This window comes from Ixodes scapularis, unplaced genomic scaffold (assembly GCF_016920785.2).
Source record: "Ixodes scapularis isolate PalLabHiFi unplaced genomic scaffold, ASM1692078v2 PGA_scaffold8__174_contigs__length_109621045, whole genome shotgun sequence".
Taxonomy (NCBI): domain Eukaryota; kingdom Metazoa; phylum Arthropoda; class Arachnida; order Ixodida; family Ixodidae; genus Ixodes; species Ixodes scapularis.
Window position 1 is genome coordinate 6,104,835 of NW_024609883.1, and position 13,160 is coordinate 6,117,994.

The 13,160-nt window shown below is 44.0% G+C and overlaps 1 pseudogene; it reads left to right on the forward strand.

Moving 5' to 3' along the window:
* Nucleotides 1-3,164: 3,164 nt before the first annotated feature.
* LOC115329645 overlaps nucleotides 3,165-13,160 on the forward strand; it is a 30,653-nt pseudogene continuing 20,657 nt past the window's right edge.

Consider the following 13,160-nt stretch of genomic DNA (forward strand, 5'->3'; position numbering starts at 1 on the left):
CCTATACAAACCCCGTCTTTTTGAACATACTTCCTTCCTTCGTACTCGATTACCGTCGACTTCAGGTAAACCTCAAGGATCGTTAGGAAACTCTCTACGGAAATACCTGAACCTGCTTGGAACTTTACGAGATTCAACTCCAATGCCTCTCTCACTCTCTGCATCAACCGACTCTTTTCTAGCGAGTAATAAAGGTCCTTAATATCCATGGACACAACAGAACATTGCTGTCCATGAAATTTTTCCAACATGTCAATCAGTTCATTTGAATTTTTTAGAGACAAAGAATTATCTAGGCATGCATACATCAACCCTCGCTGGAGAAACTTTGAAACTACTTTCTGCCAGGTTCCGTTCTCGTTGATGACCGCACGAAGAGGCATTTCAGGCTTATGGTCCTTGAGAAAGAACTTGATACTTAATGTCGATTTTGTAGCACTCGTGATACTTTTTGCTACATTCTTAAAGTCGTCTTCATTCAGGATTGCACAAATGTTCCCTCTCAACTTTCCTACATTGCCCGCCCACTCAGAAAACAAAGATTCCATTGCAACTTCTGTTTTTTTCTTGAATACTGCCATTGGCAAGACGGCAAACTTTCCAGACTTATCCGTTTCCAATAGTTTTAGGGACTTCGTTTCTAACTCCTTCTTAACCGCGTTAACTTCTCTGAAATTTCTTTTGTCTTTCGGGTACGCCTCTCCCATGACTTTCTCCATCCTACTAATAGCGTGATCTATAAAAGCGACCTTTTCTTCGGGTCGCTTTCGCTTTTATAGATCACGCTATTAGTAGGATGGAGAAAGTCATGGGAGAGGCGTACCCGAAAGACAAAAGAAATTTCAGAGAAGTTAACGCGGTTAAGAAGGAGTTAGAAACGAAGTCCCTAAAACTATTGGAAACGGATAAGTCTGGAAAGTTTGCCGTCTTGCCAATGGCAGTATTCAAGAAAAAAACAGAAGTTGCAATGGAATCTTTGTTTTCTGAGTGGGCGGGCAATGTAGGAAAGTTGAGAGGGAACATTTGTGCAATCCTGAATGAAGACGACTTTAAGAATGTAGCAAAAAGTATCACGAGTGCTACAAAATCGACATTAAGTATCAAGTTCTTTCTCAAGGACCATAAGCCTGAAATGCCTCTTCGTGCGGTCATCAACGAGAACGGAACCTGGCAGAAAGTAGTTTCAAAGTTTCTCCAGCGAGGGTTGATGTATGCATGCCTAGATAATTCTTTGTCTCTAAAAAATTCAAATGAACTGATTGACATGTTGGAAAAATTTCATGGACAGCAATGTTCTGTTGTGTCCATGGATATTAAGGACCTTTATTACTCGCTAGAAAAGACTCGGTTGATGCAGAGAGTGAGAGAGGCATTGGAGTTGAATCTCGTAAAGTTCCAAGCAGGTTCAGGTATATCCGTAGAGAGTTTCCTAACGATCCTTGAGGTTTACCTGAAGTCGACGGTAATCGAGTACGAAGGAAGGAAGTATGTTCAAAAAGACGGGGTTTGTATAGGTTCGTCGGTCGCACCGATTTTGGCGGAAGTGTACTTAAACTCCTTGGATCGAGTAGTGCATAACAGACTAAAGGAGAAGTCCCCTGGTATGGCGTTAGTAAGAAGATATGTAGACGACATCATAATTTGCACGGTAACAAATGATTTAACGGGCAGTCTGGAACGTGAGATAAGGTCAGCGGCTCCGGAATTGAAGTTTACTACGGAAAAACCAGAAAGAGGGGTCCTAGAGTTCCTGGACTTACGTATACATGTAAATCAAGGGGTATGTTGGGAATACGGAAAAGAAAGTTCTAAACCGGTGTTGCCAAGGATTAGCTGTCATTCCAAGACCGTAAAAGCTGGGGTTGTAAAGTCGTTGGTCAGAAACGCGCTGGACAGATCGTGTGTTCATTTCATCACGGATTCGGTTAAAAGACAATGCAAAAGGTTGATCAATGTAGGGTATAAAGACAGTTTTATCAAACGGCAGTTAGAAATAGTTATTAAAGGAAGGAGAGAAAAGGAACAGGGTAAAAGGACTGGTTTCGCCGTGATCCCCTATTTTCATGAAATTTCGCACAACTTGAAGGCTTGTGCGAAAAAGTTTGGAGTAGACACGGTCTTCAGCTCAGATTTTAAACTTAGTAGATTGACGCCATTTCAGACAGGTGCGAACAATTGCAGAAAGAACCATCGAGAAAAATCGGTAGATTGCGAGAATGGTGTGGTGTATGAGATACCACTGGAATGCGGGTTTAAGTATGTAGGACAAACATCACGATGCATCAACGACAGATTAAGTGAACACAAAAGAAACGTGAAGAACAATGCACCGAACTCAGAAATCGCAAAACATGTCAACGAATGTAACAACTGCACTGCTATTTGGTCGGAGACAGAAATCATTCACAAGGAGAGGAATGATACAAAAAGGCTAGTAAGGGAGACGGTGCGAATAAAGTCTTTAGGTAATTGCATAAGCCAGGCGTCGCTACAGTTCGGTAAAAATTCCAAAAGTTTTTTAAAAATATAGTTATATTTATGTGTATATATACATGTATATATATTTTTTTTTTCTTTTTTTGGGTGGACAGAGGGAAAGCTGTACTGTTCAACTTTGCACCGTTTTAGGTTAAGTGCGTGTCATCCTTTCGTCGAGGAGGAAAGGAAAACAATTTAAGTAAAAAAAAAGGGAAAAAAAAAAAAAAAAAAAAAGTTTTTTTTTTTTTTTTTTTTTTTTATGTGTTTGAGGATCCTTGTTACTTTGGAAGAGGTAATGGTCCTTTTGTTATATTTTGGGGGAGATTGCTGAGTTATCTTTGTGAATCGGCATGAAGGCCGTCCATAGCGCTAGTTTGGAATTACAGGGTTTGGCGTTTGGACTGTTTAGAGGTTGTCCCTTTGTGTTGGTAGTGACTGTCTGGAGGGTTTGGCGGTTGAACTGGTTAGAGTTGCCCCTTTGTGTTGGTGGTGGGCTGTTTGTGGACTATATAAGGAGGAGAACTGAATAAACCTGTTAGCTGAGTTTGAGACGTCGTCCTGTCCCGTTCTGTTTCTTCGACTTTTATGTTTTTCTACCCCAGTCTCAGGTATATTCAACATGGTTAACATCCACCAGCTCGCCTGCACCCTTACTATTGTAACCCTTTAGAGATGTCGTGGACAACATGTTGATACAGGTGAGCGATATGCGCGCACACGTTTTGTGTGGTACTTGCAGAGGCGCGAGAGCGGCTTTCAAGGTTAGGTCACAGAGGTTTTCGATTTCGATAAAATAAATTCTGTTCCGCGTCATTCATGAAGAATTTAGGCTATCGGTGACCCTCTGGAGCGAAACACCCGCTCTGAAACGATGTCGGTAGTCGCTGCAGGAGCGGGTGGCGAGTAATTGCGAGCCGATCGGGCACCGATGCACTTTCTCCTGTTCTTCCAATAAAAAAAGACACGTCTCCCCGTGTAGAATTTCTTTTAGAGCGCAGCTCTTAGGGGCCCGTTTCCGGCTTGAGCGGCGTCGGCGTCGCCGTCGGCGTAACCGCGCGGTGCATCATGGGAAATGTCCCATAATGCACCGCGCGAGCCCCCCACCGGGGTCACGAGACCTCGTGGGGGGCACGTGACCCCCCCGAGGCCACGTGACCCCCCGAAGTCACATGACTCCCCTGAGGTCACGTGACCCCCTCCTCGAGGTCACGTGACCCCCCGAGGTCACGTGACAGCCGCCGATGTCGCGTGGCCCCCCGATGACGTCATCGTCACTGATGATGTCACCGGCATCCACATCGTCATCGTCATCATCACTGATGACGTCACCGGCATCCACATCGTCATCGTCATCATCACTGATGACGTCACCGGCATCCACATCGTCATCGTCATCATCACTGATGACGTCACCGGCATCCGCATCGTCATCGTCATCATCACTGATGACGTTACCGACATCCGCATCGTCATCGTCATCATCACTGATGACGTTACCGACATCCGCATCGTCATCGTCATCATCACTGATGACGTCATCAGTGACGTCACTGATGTCGTCACCGGCATCCGCATCGTCATCGTCATCATCACTGATGACGTCATCAGCGACGTCACTGATGACGTCACCGACATTCGCATCGTCATCGTCGTCATCACTGGTGAAGTCATCAATGACGTCACTAATGACGTCATCGGTACCCGCATCGTCATCGTCACTGATGACGTCATCAGTGACGTCAGTGATGACATCATCGGCCTTGAGGGTCACGTGACCCCCCAAGGTCACGTGACCCCCCTGGTTAATTTAACCCCCCCCCCCCAGTGCCCTTCCCTCCTCCTCCTGAAGAGCTGCGCTCTAATTCGGCGTTACAAGGAATTGTAAGCGGCTTCCACTTTTTTTTTTAGTAGGTTTTGTTTTGTTTTGATGACAGGTTGAGTCTACACATCTCTGATTAGGGTGCGTCGAATAAGGCCAACATTTATATTAAAATTGGTGTGGTTTAACTATAAGTTATGTTATTACTTGCCGCTTACGGCCTGCCCCCCCCCCCTTTTTTTAATAATTGTTTTTCATTGAAGCTAGTTAACTAAGCCCATTGCCCTACATGTCTACAAACCTTTAAAAAAAAGTTTATTACTTTAGATGTGATATGCCGCGGGTGTTCGAATAAAGATCGACTTAAAAAAAGATCCTAAAATATGCTGTACTGGATAGACAGAACCTCTTTCTGGGAACAAATTGACAGCCGCAGTGGGCGTCCGTATTCCGAGAAAATATACTAATTAACAAACCAACTTAAAAAAATATAAACATTCTTTTTTAATCGGCGCAGTTTGGTAGCCACTGCGAGTTCGATGCTGCAGACAGAATGATCCCATATCCTTTTTTAAAACAGAAGTTCTCAAAAACTGTAGCGTGAGAAAATCGCGAGCTTTTTCCGAAGGAAACCGAAACAACACGAGAAGCGCAGGAAACCACGTGCAACGGTACCTTCAGCTGGTGACGTGTTGTGACGTCACCTAATCTTCGACGCGCAGTTCAAAACGTCTACGTCATTTTACCGTCGACCTCGGCACGCAGCACGCGCTTTTTGCCGCATCACTCATGGACAAAAAAATAAAATAAAAAGTTTGCTAATGTTGAAGACCATGGAGCACGGAATGTCCCGCACGAACCACTCTGTGCATCGTTCGCGCAATGTGTTTCAATCTTTTTATATATATTTTCATTTGTTTTGAAATATATATATATATTTATTTTAAGTGTTATTTTGTTTTTATTTTGATATATTTTATTGCATTACATTATTTTTGTGATTTTATTTTTATGTTATCGGAATTTTATTGTATATATTTTTTAATCTTTTTTATATTTGTTGTTGTGTATTTTTATTTGTTTTAGTTATTAGTTTTACCCAAAACCTGCTGCTCTCACTGGCACATTTGCTTTTAAATCAAAATTATTAATCCCTCAAGGCCAGCTGTGTGACTATGATATCCAACTGCCGCCGCACCGACCTAGCTTCGAGCCTCGCCGACGCTCAATCTTTATATATCAACTTTATATGAAATCTTAACATCTGTAATGCTTCCATCATGTATTCAAGACGCTCGCTATGACTGCTATTATGGTACCCGTTCATGACAATTTTCTTGTAGGAAATGCCCCATAAAACACATTCTGTGTTAAAAAGAAAAAAAAATTGAACTGCTACTTGAAATAAATCTGTGCAGGTCTATCTCTTTTGCATGGAGTGATGCGGCCAATGCAAGTGGCCGTCGAATGCCGAGCTGGGGAGTAAAATAATGCAGACACTTTGAACCACGTGCCGTAATTGCGTGACGTTTCAACTCGTCAACACTTCTTTGCACATAATTCCCTGTGCTTCTCATTCACTGTTTCGGTTTCCTGCAGAAAAAAAGCTAGAGATTTTGTCGCGCTGCAGTCCTCGTGAGAAGGAATTTTTTCCGTTTTAGAAATGAATATGTGATCATTGTCTGCATCATCAAACTTGCAATTCGTACAGCCCACCAAACTGCACTAATTTACAAATTAATTCGGTAGATATTTAGTATGTTTCCGCAATCCCAGGCATCTACCGTGCTTAGTTGACAATTTGTTTTCAAAAAGAGTTTCTTTTTATCCCGAACAGCATAATATAGAATACCATGCATCTGCCCATTCCGCACTAAGCGCCCACTCCCAAAACTTTAAACATCTAAAAAACGTGCACAGTACATATATATATATGTAAAATTGATGACCTCACATGCGCCCATCCCGTATTTTTTCTTGATTATCTTCAAAGTTTGAGTTGGCACTTGCTCGGTATTTTATGGTATTTCTTGAGATTTTTAAAGTCATTGTAGAAACACTCGGTATTAACTTACCTTTTTACGTGCAGCTAAGCTGATTTATATTTAATATTTGTTTCAGGTGAAGGACAAAGCACTCAATGAGTTCTTTGATATTGATGACACAACTGTTGTCACGAACGGTGACATTATAAGACTGGTCGAAAACCCATTCCTGAACCTATTCGCCAGAAGTGCACCCTTGGAGCTGTTAGTACATTTATGGAACACTTGATCTATTCGCTTGTTGTGTTGAGTGTGTAAACACTTTCACTTTCAACACGTATAAGAGGATGACAATGATATTACCGCATATGTATAATTTGCTTCATAACCGGGACAGAGCTCTAGCATCTTTGATTTTGTCGTGACAGAAATTGATGACACTGCTTTTTGTACATTCCTAAGAAACTTTCTTATGGTGGAAAGGCCAAGGACAGAATACTTCTCCACTGCAGCGATCCTGATTTCGCATTGAGCCCGGAGAGTCCTACTGTTCCCAGCCTTGCATCCGTACAATCAGCACCTGGACCACTATGGTACAAGTTTCCTGACTTCCCGATCAACATTGCTCAGGAAATTGAAAAGACGGAAGTGGGCAAGGTGATGCCGGATTTGAGGAGGAACATCATCAGACAGATTGTCTCATCTTTATGTATAGAGACTATGTGAGTATCAAACTGCATTCAACATTAGTTCTCCATTGTTTAATATTTAATTATTTTCCAGCTAGCAGTCATGATGAGGCATTGGGAGGGCACACTTTCCAAACGCCAGATTGCCCAAGGCAATCTGGCGTTTTTATGTGGAAAATTAGTTCAAGGCATTTGCAACAGATATGCAGTCATGCCTCCACTTTTTGCAGGGTCTTACATAATTTGTAACCAAACATATGACTTTTATATGCACTACCCATATCCTGAGTCCCATAAATGCTGCTCTATCTGATGTGTATCCTGATAGACGTGAACAATTTCTGCGTGATCAATTCTGGTAGTACAGTTTTAATTTGGGGTGAAGGCTCAGTATTTTTTGCTAGTGAGTTTCTTTTGATGAATGTGGCATCACCACAGTCGAGACTGGAAACTCAAACATTAAAAGAGGGGAAACGTTTGTGATTTAAGCTCCACCCTTTACTATCATTAGCATATTAATCTTCCTTTCTCCTTCAAAAAATGCTTTAAAAAAAAGAAAGAAATTACATGTTCTGGTTTATACAGCGTGAGGCTGCTTCAAGACAAATAGAGTCAAAACGTCCTAGTAGGTGCTGCTCTGCTGCTCAGGGAATTTTCGATTAATGTGCTATGAGCTGAGCTAGTTGGTGCATGATACAAGGATAGGGCCAGCTTAAACAAATAAGAGAAGAAAACGTGAAATTACCGATAGAAAAAGAGTGATATAACTGAACTACCAGCTAGACTACATGAGAAATGCTTAAAACTATGGCCATCGAAGAAAACAAAGCAATGCATGTCAGCGTGCCTTTTATCAAGCTAAACACGAAAAAAAATATTTGCGATGTTTTACGTCCCACCGAAATGTGGGTCCATTTCAAACTAAATTCTATCTATATATCTCTTAGAAGAAGAAAAAGAAGCACATACCGTATTTGCCTGACTATAAGTCGCACCCTTGTATAAGTCGCACCTCTTCGCACGGCTCAAGCGATTAGTTCTTCAGTTTACGCGCATAGGTATCGCGAAATCAGAGTATTGCACAATCGGCTAGATCGCATGTACCGTTTGATGTGCAACATTGCCTTTTTGACTCGCAAGAAATGCCCATAGCACGGAGCTGTCTGGCGGGGGCAGTCAAGTGTTTCTCAGCAAAAAGACGTAAAATGCTCAAAAAAAGACGGTAGTCAGTTTTATTCGAGGTAACTCGTGCCGAGCGAACAAAAGTTTAACAAGCTTGACACTAGTGAACCAAGCTTTGGAGCACTAGCCCTAGCCTAGGCCAAGTCCCGGAGACGACGGGACTTGGCCTAGGCTTTCTGCGCAGGCAGAAAGGGAAACCTTGACATACCTTTTTTCGGTACCTCTAAGAGATCGGCTAGGCACAATTCTTCCTGTTACACGTAGCAACACGGATAGAGCATGGCAAAAAGAAACTGCTCATCAAACGGAAACTAAGAGAGACATGAGAAAATAGTCTGTAATACGTGTATTCCAGCCCACTTACCTTACAGCGTTATTGGACTGAATGAAGCAAAAGAATACTGAATGAAGCAAAAGAATGCCATGGCTGAATTAGACAACGTCGATAACATGCTGTAAAAGCTTTATTCTCACTGCATTGCATATCCACATTGAGCCGCTTTGGGAAACCTAAAAATTTCTCGCTTTCTGAGTCAGTTATGAAAAGTGTAGAAGAGTGCGGTGACAGCAGTGCCTCCTGGAGGGGGCAACACCACCTATGACTACGTAGTTAAGGTGCTCTACAAAAAATGGCGTTCGGCGCATTAAAAAAATGGCATCGGACCGTGAAAAAAAACTCTAAAAACTCGTGTAAGTTGCATTGTTGTATAAGATGCACCAAGAAAAATGTTTGGAAAAAACCACAACTTAAACACCGGAAAATACGGTAGCCAAGGTGCACAAAGAGGAATAAGTTTTAAACCATAGTAGACAATCCAGCTACTATATCTCTGTCTCTTCTTGTATTTTTGTACTTTGACACTTTCCTCTATTAATACTTTATTGTGTACATCGAGTATAGTTTTCACATTTTTCAAGTTAGTCTCCCATGTCTGCAAGAAATTACGTTAAGAAATTGAAGACAGGATGCAAAACTTTAATTGTACAATCAACGTATTATTTTATGGCTTAATTATTTCTGTGCCCATAATGACAGTTAAGATCTGCCTAAAATAAATGATGCCAATTGTCAGTCTCATTTGTAAGTAACCAATTGCTCAAATGCTTCTCACCTGAAATATCTCCTAGGTATCCTGGTGAACACTACCTTACAGCTGCCCAAGAACTCGTCAGGAGGTACCCGCAACTGATAGATAAATCACGAACTCGCTGTGTGAGTATGTATTTATACATCAATGACCTGATCGTAACAACTAACTGTGACACCTTTGGTTGCCATTGTACCCAAAGGTGATAACTCTGAGATTTATCACAATCTGTTAGAGGCTGTTTAACTCATTTTGCTTTAGGGATTGAATTTGCAAATATACAAGTCATGAAGGCTCCATAGTCTCCCCTCCCTTTGACTGCCCTGCCTGTGCCGATTCGGATGAGCATTGTACCTGTGTGGGGTCGCATATCGCTACAGCATGATGCACGTTGAAGACCCCGGCTAGCAGTCATACTGCGCTGGCTATACCACATCTAGAGTACGAAGAAGTGTCGCCATACATCAACGGCAGCCTGGCCTTACGCTGTATAAATACAGACGTTTATTTGAATTTGTTTTAATTTGATTGGTGTTATTTAAGTTGCAGATATGGTTGAGCAATTAAATCACAAGAATTGAGCTGATATGAACAATCTGTATAAGCATATTCTCCACCACCAAGGAGCCCATACTACAAGGAGCCCATACTACAGTTTGTTGTACCGCTGTCACAGCTGTGGCACTGATCGGCTGTAATGGTAGAGCATATTCAAGGATAAAACTGTACATTGCCTATTTCATGGGTTGCATGCTGGAAACAAATTTAGGAACGCTCAACCATAAGCTGATAATGTTCACAGGCACTATACTCGGTGACAACTTTTCTTAGCATTTCTGAAGAGACGTGGAGAGTGCGTGCACAGCTCTAATCAGCGCTCAAAAGGGAAGATGGCATGCATGCCCATACTTTTGACAGCATTGCCAAGAGTTGTCTTCGAGTATAGTCACTTATTTGTTTTATGACAATTTTCGTAAAAAATCAATTACATTTGTGTAGACATGAGGCTGCAGGCTATCATTTGACACCCCTGGGCAGTACAGTGTTTGTAAAATCATCAAATTAATCAGTAAATTCAGCAGATAGGCAAAGTGGATCCAATTTTCCCGAACATCACGTATTGACTCTTGCTAGATATTAGTCTACTTTCATATATCCATCCCTGTAGCATGGCACATGCTCCAAACTAGGGACAGTTGGCCACTGAGGAGAATGGCGAAGCCAGCGGCGTAGACTTTCCATTCTCCTGGGGGGGGGGGGGGGCAGGCTGAGAAGTTCTCCGGGGGGGGGGGTGCGCTTTAACTTCTCGCCAGAACTGGAGATTGAAGCTAACGAAAGGCACGCTGGTATTTAATTTCCCATATATTTTGTCAATAAACGCAAAGTGGGCGTTATTTTGTTTACATGCCACTACTAGAAGCTCGTTACATGGCACGTAAGCAGCGTCTCGGTAAGGATCATGGCCCGGGCCGGGGGGAGCTTGGATTTCACCAGGGGGGGGCACAAGCCCCGATGCCACTCCGTAGTCTACGCGTATGGGTGAAGCCATATATTTTTTGGTTTGGATCAATGTATGAATGCATCGGCACTCCAAATACACATTAAAATGTTAAAAGAGAGCTGAGAAAAATAAGACAAAAACTGCTAAAGATTTGTGATGAGAGACTGAGACGACGAAACTATGCTAACAATCTAAACCAAATCTCCAATAGCCAACTAGTTCCCAGAATCCACTGTGTCGCCCCCGCAGGGGGCACCTGTGAAAGCAGGTGTTTGGAGAGTGGCGTCTCCACGGACCCCGAGCTCCGCAGGGGGCGCCTGCACATTAGGTGCTAGGTGCTTGGTGAGTAGCGTCACCACGGACCCCAGCCACTTTGGCGACACCACAGACCCTGAGTAAAAAGTGGCTAAAACTCACCCACGTCTGGCTGTGCGTGGCGAGCCCGTGTCCGGGGAAAAGGGCATCCTGGTGGTTGAGCCGAACCCGGGGTGGTTTTGGACCCTTCAGGGCCCCCCGGGTGAGGCAACACACCACTTTGGCCCCCGCTTCTCGTAGACGGGAGTCCTGGTAAGGCCCGGCCAGGATGATTCAGTCTAGTCGCCTTTCCTTCTACTATCCCCTCCGATCTTTCACTTTTACCTTTCCTGTTTCTCTTTCTTCTCTCTCATTTCTCTTACTCCCTTTCACCCCTCTTTGGCGGCAAGGGCTAACCTTGGGTGGAAACAGGTCCTGTCCCTGCAACCACACTAGGGTATAGTGCCCGGGCAGCACTGGTAGAGTAATTGTGTCAGCCAAGCCCTTCTTGCTATGGCACATTACCTACCCCCTTGTTGGGCTCCGTGGTGGGCGGTGCACCCGGGCACTGAACTCCCTTTCCCATCTTTATGGGTTCCAAGCTAAACAAAAACTCTGATCGGGCTCTGAAAAGGGCCCGCACCGAGGACAAACTTCTTAAAAATCGTACCACGGCGCCGGAAACTTTTCCAAAATTTTTGGTTATGCACTCAGACAACGAGGACAAACCGCTGGCAAAACTTTCTCCTTTCCTAGTCGCAAAGACTTTGGAGATGGTAGTTGGAAAAAATTTCAAAGCAAAGAAGCTTTTTTCTGGTGACCTGCTTGTTGAAGTCCATACTGCAGAGCAGAGTACTGCATTACTTGCCCTCAACGAAATCCAAGACTATGCCGTGTCTGTTACCATTCACCGCTCTCTCAATAGCACGCAGGGCGTCATCTCCGAGGATGATCTACTTGGAAGCCCGAACGAAGAGATCCTTGAAGGTCTTAAAGATCAGGGAGTCATCACTGTTAGACGGATCACTCTTCGTCGTGATGGCCAGGAAAGGGACACTAAACATATAGTTTTAACGTTCAACTCAACAAGTCTCCCCTCCGCAGTCAAGGCTGGCTACCTTAACTGCAAAGTGAGGCCCTACATCCCCAATCCTAGACGTTGCTTCCGCTGCCAACGTTTTGGCCATGGGTCAACCATGTGCAGAGGAAAAACGACATGTGCCAAATGTGCAAGCAACGATCACCCCACAGACAACTGTTCTAGTGACTCACACACCTGCTTGAATTGCCGAGGACCTCACCCGGCATACTCTCGTTTGTGCCCTAAATTCAAACTGGAAAAGGAAATAATAACTCTAAAGACAAAGGAAAACTTGACTTACCAGGAAGCACGTAAGCGTCTCTCCTTCCTGCAAGGAGGCATGTATGCTGAGGCGGCAGCCAGGGGGGCTGCTCCGCCAAAGACCTCTGTGGGTACACAATACTCCGCTCAGGATATTGTGGCCCCATTTAGCCCCCCTTTCCTTGCAAAACCAAGGGTGGATAACACACCCTTACAGACTCCCATGACGCAAACAACCGACACGTCGGTGCATCTCAGTGGTCTCTCGCAACCCCGACGGCGTGCAGAGGAGGCACCTCGGGGCTCCCCATCCTCCTCTTCTCATCACTCTGGGAGCGCTGCCGGCACATCGGCCACTCCCAACGCCAAGGTTCAGGAGAAGGTGAAATCTAACAAATCACCTTCATTTGGACGCTCCCAAAAGGTTGTGTTCAACCTTCCCATACTACATAAAAAACAACATAGTACACCTCAATCAAATGCTCTGGATGCATCCGAGTGTAATCGTGGTGCATCCTGCTCGCATCATGAAGCCCCATGTGTACAAGGAGGGATGGCTGAATCCTGCACTGATCATGCAGATCAGGCTACCCCTATGGAAGTTGACAAGCAACCAAAAAAGAAACAGCCCTCGCATAACAGGACCGCCCTAGCATAATGCCAGTGAATATTGTGCAGTGGAACTGCAGAGGAGCACGCTCAAACATTGAAGATTTAAAGGATCTGATGCAGGCCCTAGACCCAGAGGTGACCTGTCTTCAGGAAACCTTCCTTTCCGAGTC